The 6,592-nt window shown below is 53.5% G+C and overlaps 1 non-coding gene across 1 annotated transcript; it reads right to left on the reverse strand.

Annotated features, from left to right (window-relative positions):
* Positions 1–1,706: 1,706 nt before the first annotated feature.
* On the reverse strand, positions 1,707–1,814 carry LOC114670706 (small nucleolar RNA U13). The gene has a single exon (XR_003720401.2). It is a non-coding gene; the product is annotated as a small nucleolar RNA U13 (small nucleolar RNA).
* Between the last annotated feature and the right edge of the window lie 4,778 nt (positions 1,815–6,592).

Below are 6,592 nucleotides of genomic sequence, written 5' to 3' on the forward strand. Positions count from 1 at the left end.
TGCGGTGAGACATGTTCACACCGCTGCACTCTAGCCTGGACAATAAAGCAAGACCCTGTCTCTCAAAAACCAAAACAAAAAAAGAAATAAAGAAAATAGATGCATCTTGAGATTATCTGTTCGGTCTTTGGTCTCCCCTGTGGGCTCTGTTTCACATGGATGGGCAGATGGGGCTCGTGTCTGATTTGCCTTTGTTCCCAAAACTCAGCCCAAGTTCTGGCCAAAAGTGGTCATCAGTAAGTGAATTAGGATGTGATTGGCTGTGAGTGACAATACCAGTAGCTTAAACAAACAAGAAAGGTGTCTATTTAAATTACCCAGAAAAGGTCTGAAGGGAAGGGCCCTAGGCTGAGCCATAATGTAGCCATTCTGCCTCAGTCTCCTGAGTAGCTGGGATTACAGGCATGCACCACCACGCTCGGCTAATTTTTGTATTTTCTTTTTTTTTTTTTTTTTTGAGACGGAGTCTCACGCTGTTGCCCAGGCTGGAGTGCAGTGGCGCGATCTCGGCTCACTGCAAGCTCCGCCTCCCGGGTTCCCGCCATTCTCCTGCCTCAGCCTCCTGAGTAGCTGGGACTACAGGCGCCCGCCACCGCGCCCGGCTAATTTTTTTTGTATTTTTAGTAGAGACGGGGTTTCACTGTGGTCTCGATCTCCTGACCTTGTGATCCGCCCGCCTCGGCCTCCCAAAGTGCTGGGATTACAGGCTTGAGCCACCGCGCCCGGCCAATTTTTGTATTTTCAATAGAGACAAGGTTTCCCCATGTTGTTCAGGCTGGTCTTGAACTCCTGACCCCACGTGATCCACTGGCCTCAGTCTCCCAAAGTGCTGGGATTACAGGTGTGGGCCACGGAGCCCAGTTACAATTTTTTTTTTTTAAGTGGATTTCTTATATCTTTTTGTTTGTTTTTGAGATGGAGTCTCACTCTGTTGCCCAGGCTGGAGTGCGATGGCTCAATCTCGGTTCACTGCAACCTCTCTCTCCTGGATTCAAGTGATTCTCCTGCCTCAGTCTTCTGAGTAGCTGGGATTACAGGCACCTGCCACCAAGCCTGGCTACATTCTTTCGTATTTTTGGTAGAGACGGGGTTTCACCATGTTAGCCAGGCTGGTCTCGAACTCCTGACCTCAGGTGATCCACCTGCCTTGCCCTCCCAAAGTGCTGGGATTACAGCCTGAGCCACCATGCCCAGCTACACTTTATTTATTTATTTATTTATTTATTTATTTATTTATTTATTTTTGAGCGGACTCCTTTTTTTTTTTAGACAGAGTCTCGCTCTCACCCAGGCTGGAGTGCAGTGGCCCGATCTTGGCTCACTGCAAGCTCCGCCTCCCAGGTTCACGCCATTCTCCTGCCTCAGTGTCCCGAGTAGCTACAGGCGCCACCACCACACCCAGCTAATTTTTTTCTATTTTAGTAGAGACAGGGTTTCACTGTGTTAGCCAGGATGGTCTTGATCTCCTGACCTCCTGATCCGCCCGCCTCAGCCTCCCAAAGTGCTGGGATTATAGGTGTAAGCCACCGCAACTGGCCTCACCTCAGCCTTTCCAGTAGCTGAGACCACAGCTGCACCACCGTGCCCAGCTAATTAAAAACAAACAAAAAACCTCTTCTACAGATGAGATTTCACTATGTTCCCCAGGCCGGTCTTGAACTCCTGGCCTCAAGCAGTCCTCCCACCTTGGACTCCCAAAGTGCGGGGATTACAGGCATGAGCCACAGAGCCGGCCTGTAACAAGACTGAAGGGAGGCCCATCTCATGCATGAGCATGAAAGCCCAGTCATCATGCTTATGAACTACAAAAGGATCATACAGCAAACACTGACTGAACATTGCCCTTGGTACTCCACAGGTACTGTCTCATATAACCCTCACCATGTCCCTGTCATTTTCTCCACGTAAGAGGTGAGTGAACTGAGGCCCAGAGAGGTTGAGAGACATAAGTGGGTCACACAGGTAGCCGGCAGGCTGTCTGCTGTGCACGTGGGGGGCCCAGACAGGCATGCGCATGGGCTGTGTATGTAAGCAGCAGTGTATAGAAGGAGCAGCTGTGAGCGCAGGTGTTCATGAGAGCATCTACTGCTCTGTTTACGTGGTGTGGACGTGGGTGTGCCCAGCATTTTTTTACACAGTCTTGGCAGGCTCTGCTTCCCCAGCCTGGAGCACCCTCTCTCTTTTGGTCCCCTGATTATGCCTATTTATCTTTGAAGATTCAGTGCAGGCGTCACCTGTGCTGTGCAGCCTTCCCTGGCTCCTCTGGCTGAGTCAGTTGCATCAGCTCTCCCTGGCGTTGCTGTCTCTCCCCTTGCCCTTGCAGGGTGAGCGCAGGGACAGGGTGTGTCCCTTCATGTCTGTGTCACTCAGGTGCCTGGAACAGGCTTGACCAGGATATTAACAGGAATAACAGCTGCTACTAGGACTCAGTGGGCCTGGCCACGCTCAGGGCCTCACTTAATCTCATTTCTTCATCTCATCTCAGGTGAGGAAGTGAATTTCCAGGGAGGATCATTGATTGAAGCAGGTGCATGGCAGAGCCGGACAGTGAGCCCTGAGTTTGGTGCCAGCCCTGCCACTCCCATACCATGCCCCATTCAGGACTATTATTTTTTAAAACTTTATTTTGGAATAGATATCACATGCACGTGAGAAATAGTGCAGAACATATGATAGCATTTAACACTGAAATGTGTTCTACCTGTCCCCTGGCCTTCTGGCTCCCTCCCCAAGGAGGGAACCACTGTTCCCAGGGTCTTGTGTGTCCAGGGCCCCTTCACACTGGGTTCCCTCACCCTGGATGTGTGTGAGCACAAACATATGTGTGCAAATCCTTCTGGAGAGGTTTAAGCATGAATAAACACAGATGCAAATCTGTACAGGACACATTTTCTTTCTTTCTTTCTTTTTTTTTGATATAGAGTTTTGCTCTCGTCACCCAGGCTGGAGTTCAATGGCATGACCTAGGCTCACTGCAACCTCCGCTTTCCAGGTTCAAGTGATTTTTGTGCCTCAGCCTCCCGAGTAGCTGGGATTACAGGCGCTACTTGCCACCACGCCTGGCTAATTTCTGTATTTTTAGTAGAGATGGGGTTTCACCATGCTGGCCAGGCTCGTCTCAAACTCCTGACATCAGGTGATTCCCTTGTCTCAGCCTCCCAAAGTGCTGGGATTATAGGTATGAGCCACAGCGCCTGGCCCACTTCCTTCTTCTAATGCTGGAATGAATGTTCCTGTCGACTTTCAGACCCACTTGGCCAGTGCAGCCAGCTGCTCTGCTCTTGAGTGAGGACACAGCCACATGGGGGCAGCTAGAATGTGGTTCTGGAGATGCCACAGTTGAGGTCACAGCTAGTGGATGACACAGACTTTCAGCAACTGAATGAGTGAAGAGGGGAGAGACTGCGTGAGATTGGAGTTGGGTTGTGGGGACACCCTGGGCGTGGAGCCAGGGACACATATAAACCTGTCTTCCTCAGGAGATCATGAGAATCTGCTGGAGTTCAGAGGGTCAGGGCCAGCCAGGTCCCTGTGAAGTTCTCTCTGTAGCGCCTCCCAACCCCCCGCATCAGTGTATCCATGTCACGCTGCTGAGTCCAGAGGGCAGGTCCACCATCTGTCACCTTTCACACACACTTGGCCAGTACAGTCAGCTGCCCCGCCCTGAGAGAGGACACAACCACACGGGAGCAGCTGGGATATGGCTCTGGAGATGCCACAGTCGGGGTCCCAGGGCCAGTGGATGGCCAAGCCAGGTGACCAACTTGAAGACGCAGGCTCCTCCCCTTCCTCCGGCCTGGTTGAGTCCTGGCCTTGAGAAGCCGCAAGGAGCTAACAGAGCGGGAGACCGACTGGGGCCAGGATGGCCAGAGCTAGGGAGGGGCTGGCCTGGGAGTTCCGGGCAGGGAGCAGCCTGTGCAAGAGCTCAGGGGCTCTGGAAAGAAAGCGTGGTTGGCAGCCCCCGGGACGCAGGCAATGAAGCTGGAGCTGTGGGGTGGTGACAGGGCAAGGGCCAGCCAAGCACACAGGCACCCCGAAACCCCTCCTGCCCTTTGCAGGGGGATCTAGCCTTTCTGGGCCATTTAAGAATAAACTGTTGCCCTGCTTTACTAGGGAAACTGAGGCAGCAGTGTGGGGGTGGCTCCATATTGAGGCCTCCTCACGTGGCCTCCACATGGGGCTCATTCAAGTCAGCCTCACCAAGGTACACCCAGACCTCCCCCCATGCCTACCCTACCCCCAAGCAGGGGGACCCAAGGCACCCGGTCCCCAGGCAGTCTCCAATGAGAAGACCTGGGTCAGCTCAGGGGGCCACCTGGGCTGTGAGACCAACTGACCTAGACGTCACCTCATTGTGCTGCTGAGTCCCGGCCCCCTACCGGGGACAACTGTACCACCTCCCTCATCAGGCTGTTCTGGGAATTAAAGGAGCTTGTGAGTGAAATGCTTGTTCCAGGGTCCAGCCCACAGTAAGTGCTCAGCAAAAAAAAAGGTATCATGACTGTTAGGGAGGCAGCCTGGGTAGGGAGGGGATTTGGGCTCTAGAGTCAGACCTGCTGGGATGTGAGTCACTAAATTATTGCCCTTGGGTAAGTCATGTCCTTCTCTGAGCCTCAGTTTCCTCCTATAACAAGGGGAGAGCAAGAAGTACTTCAAGGGGTTGTTGTGGGCATTAAAAGGTTTGCCTTCCATAATGTGTGCTCGTGGCGGAAGCTCCATCAAAGTCAAGTCCCCTTGTAAAGTACTGTGGGACGCTGGGATGACAGGGGTGACTCACAGTTAAATCCTGACCCTTTCGTGGACCGGGAACTGCCATTAGCCTCCAGCCTTTCAGGATGGCTGCAGGGCTTCCCAGTGGGTTTATGGGGACATCCAGTCCCTTGCCATTTGGTGTAGAGCTGAGGCTGTGGCTGTTTCCTGCCTCGAGGGTGCCTGACTCAGTGGTCATTCACTTCCAGTCAGTCAGTCAGTCAATCAACAAACATACCTCGGAGACAGACACCAGTGCTCTGTACTGGGCACTGGGGACACAGAAGTGATTCACAGCTGGTCCCTGGCCTCAGGGGACTCACAGTCTGGGGGAACCACAAGGAAAAAACATGTCAAGTTCCAAGTACTGGGGGATCCAGAGCAGGCTTCCAGCCTCATCTAGGGGATCTGGGAGGGCTTCCTGGAGGTGGCAAATGATGACTGATCTGAGTCCTGAGTCTTAGGGGGTCTGCCAGGGGAGGGGGTGGGAGTGGAAAGTGCATGCGGGGGGACAGCAGTGAGGATGGAAGAGTGCGTGCGCTACTGCTCCGTCATGCAGGGGAAGCCTGGAGCCTAGGGGACCCAAAGGGGTAGAGAAAGGAGACCACGGCAGACAGAGGGGCTTGTGTGCCAGAACTCCATCCTCAGGGAACAGGGAGTCAGGGCAGAGATTCACAGAGGGAAGCAACATGGCCGCTCCCAGTTTTAGAAAGCCCCTGCTGCAGGTGTGCGGATTGGACAGGAGGGAAAGCCCGTCTGGGAACCAGGGACGAGGCAAGCAGGGCAGGGGCATGGGGCCCAGGAGCAGCAGCAGCCAAGAGAGGGAAGGGGGACCGGCCAGGGCTTGGTGGGGGTAGGGGAAGTCGGGCAGGACCCAGTGGCCACGTCAAACCCTCCTGGACTGCCCAGTGCCCCTGACCTGCTGGGGTCCTGGGTGGTGCTGGGGCAAGATGTTGAGAGCTCTTTCATAGCACAATTCTGCCAGTGGATCTACTGTGGAACCACCAGAGGGCCTGGCTTTGTGCCTGGCAGCACATCCTCCCCAACCCCAAGAGAAAGGAAGCCCTGAAAAGTGACGTGTGGGCACCTACCAACCTAGGAGGGAGGGGTCACGATTCTCACAGGCCATGGAACTGGGGCTTGGCCAAGTGGAGCCAGATCTCCTGAGGACTGTGGGGGCAGCAACATCCAACGAATACTAAAGCAGCTCCAGACCGGGCGCCGTGGCTCACACCTGTCATCCCAGCACTTTGGGAGTCCAAGGCAGGCGGATTACGAGGTCAGGAGATCGAGACCATCCTGGCCAACATGGTGAAACTCCATCTCTACTAAAAATACAAAAATTAGCCAGGCGTCGTGGTGCATGCCTGTAATCCCAGCACTTTGGAAGTTCAAGGCAGGCGGATCACGAGGTCAGGAGATCGAGACCATCCTGGCCAACATGATGAAACTCCATCTCTACTAAAAATACAAGAATTAGCCAGGCATAGTGGTGCATGCTTGTAATCCCAGCTACTCGGGAGGCTGAGGAAAGAGAATTGCTTGAACCCGGGTGGCAGAGGTTGCAGTGAGCCGAGATTGCACCACTGCACTCCAGCCTTGCGACAGAGTGAGACTCCGTCTCAAAAATAAATAAATAAATAAAATAAAAATAAAGCAGCTCCCTTATTCCGGCCCTGTGCCACATTTTTGACATACACCTTTTTTTTTTTTTTGAGACAGTTTCACTGTGTCACCCAGGCTGGAGTGCAGTGGCGCAATCTCGGCTCACTGCAACCTCCGCCTCCTGGGTTCAAGGGATTCTCCTGCCTCAGCCTCCCAAGTTGCTGGGATCACAGGCATG

This window comes from Macaca mulatta, chromosome 10, assembly GCF_049350105.2.
Source record: "Macaca mulatta isolate MMU2019108-1 chromosome 10, T2T-MMU8v2.0, whole genome shotgun sequence".
In the NCBI taxonomy this organism is placed as follows: Eukaryota; Metazoa; Chordata; class Mammalia; order Primates; family Cercopithecidae; genus Macaca; species Macaca mulatta.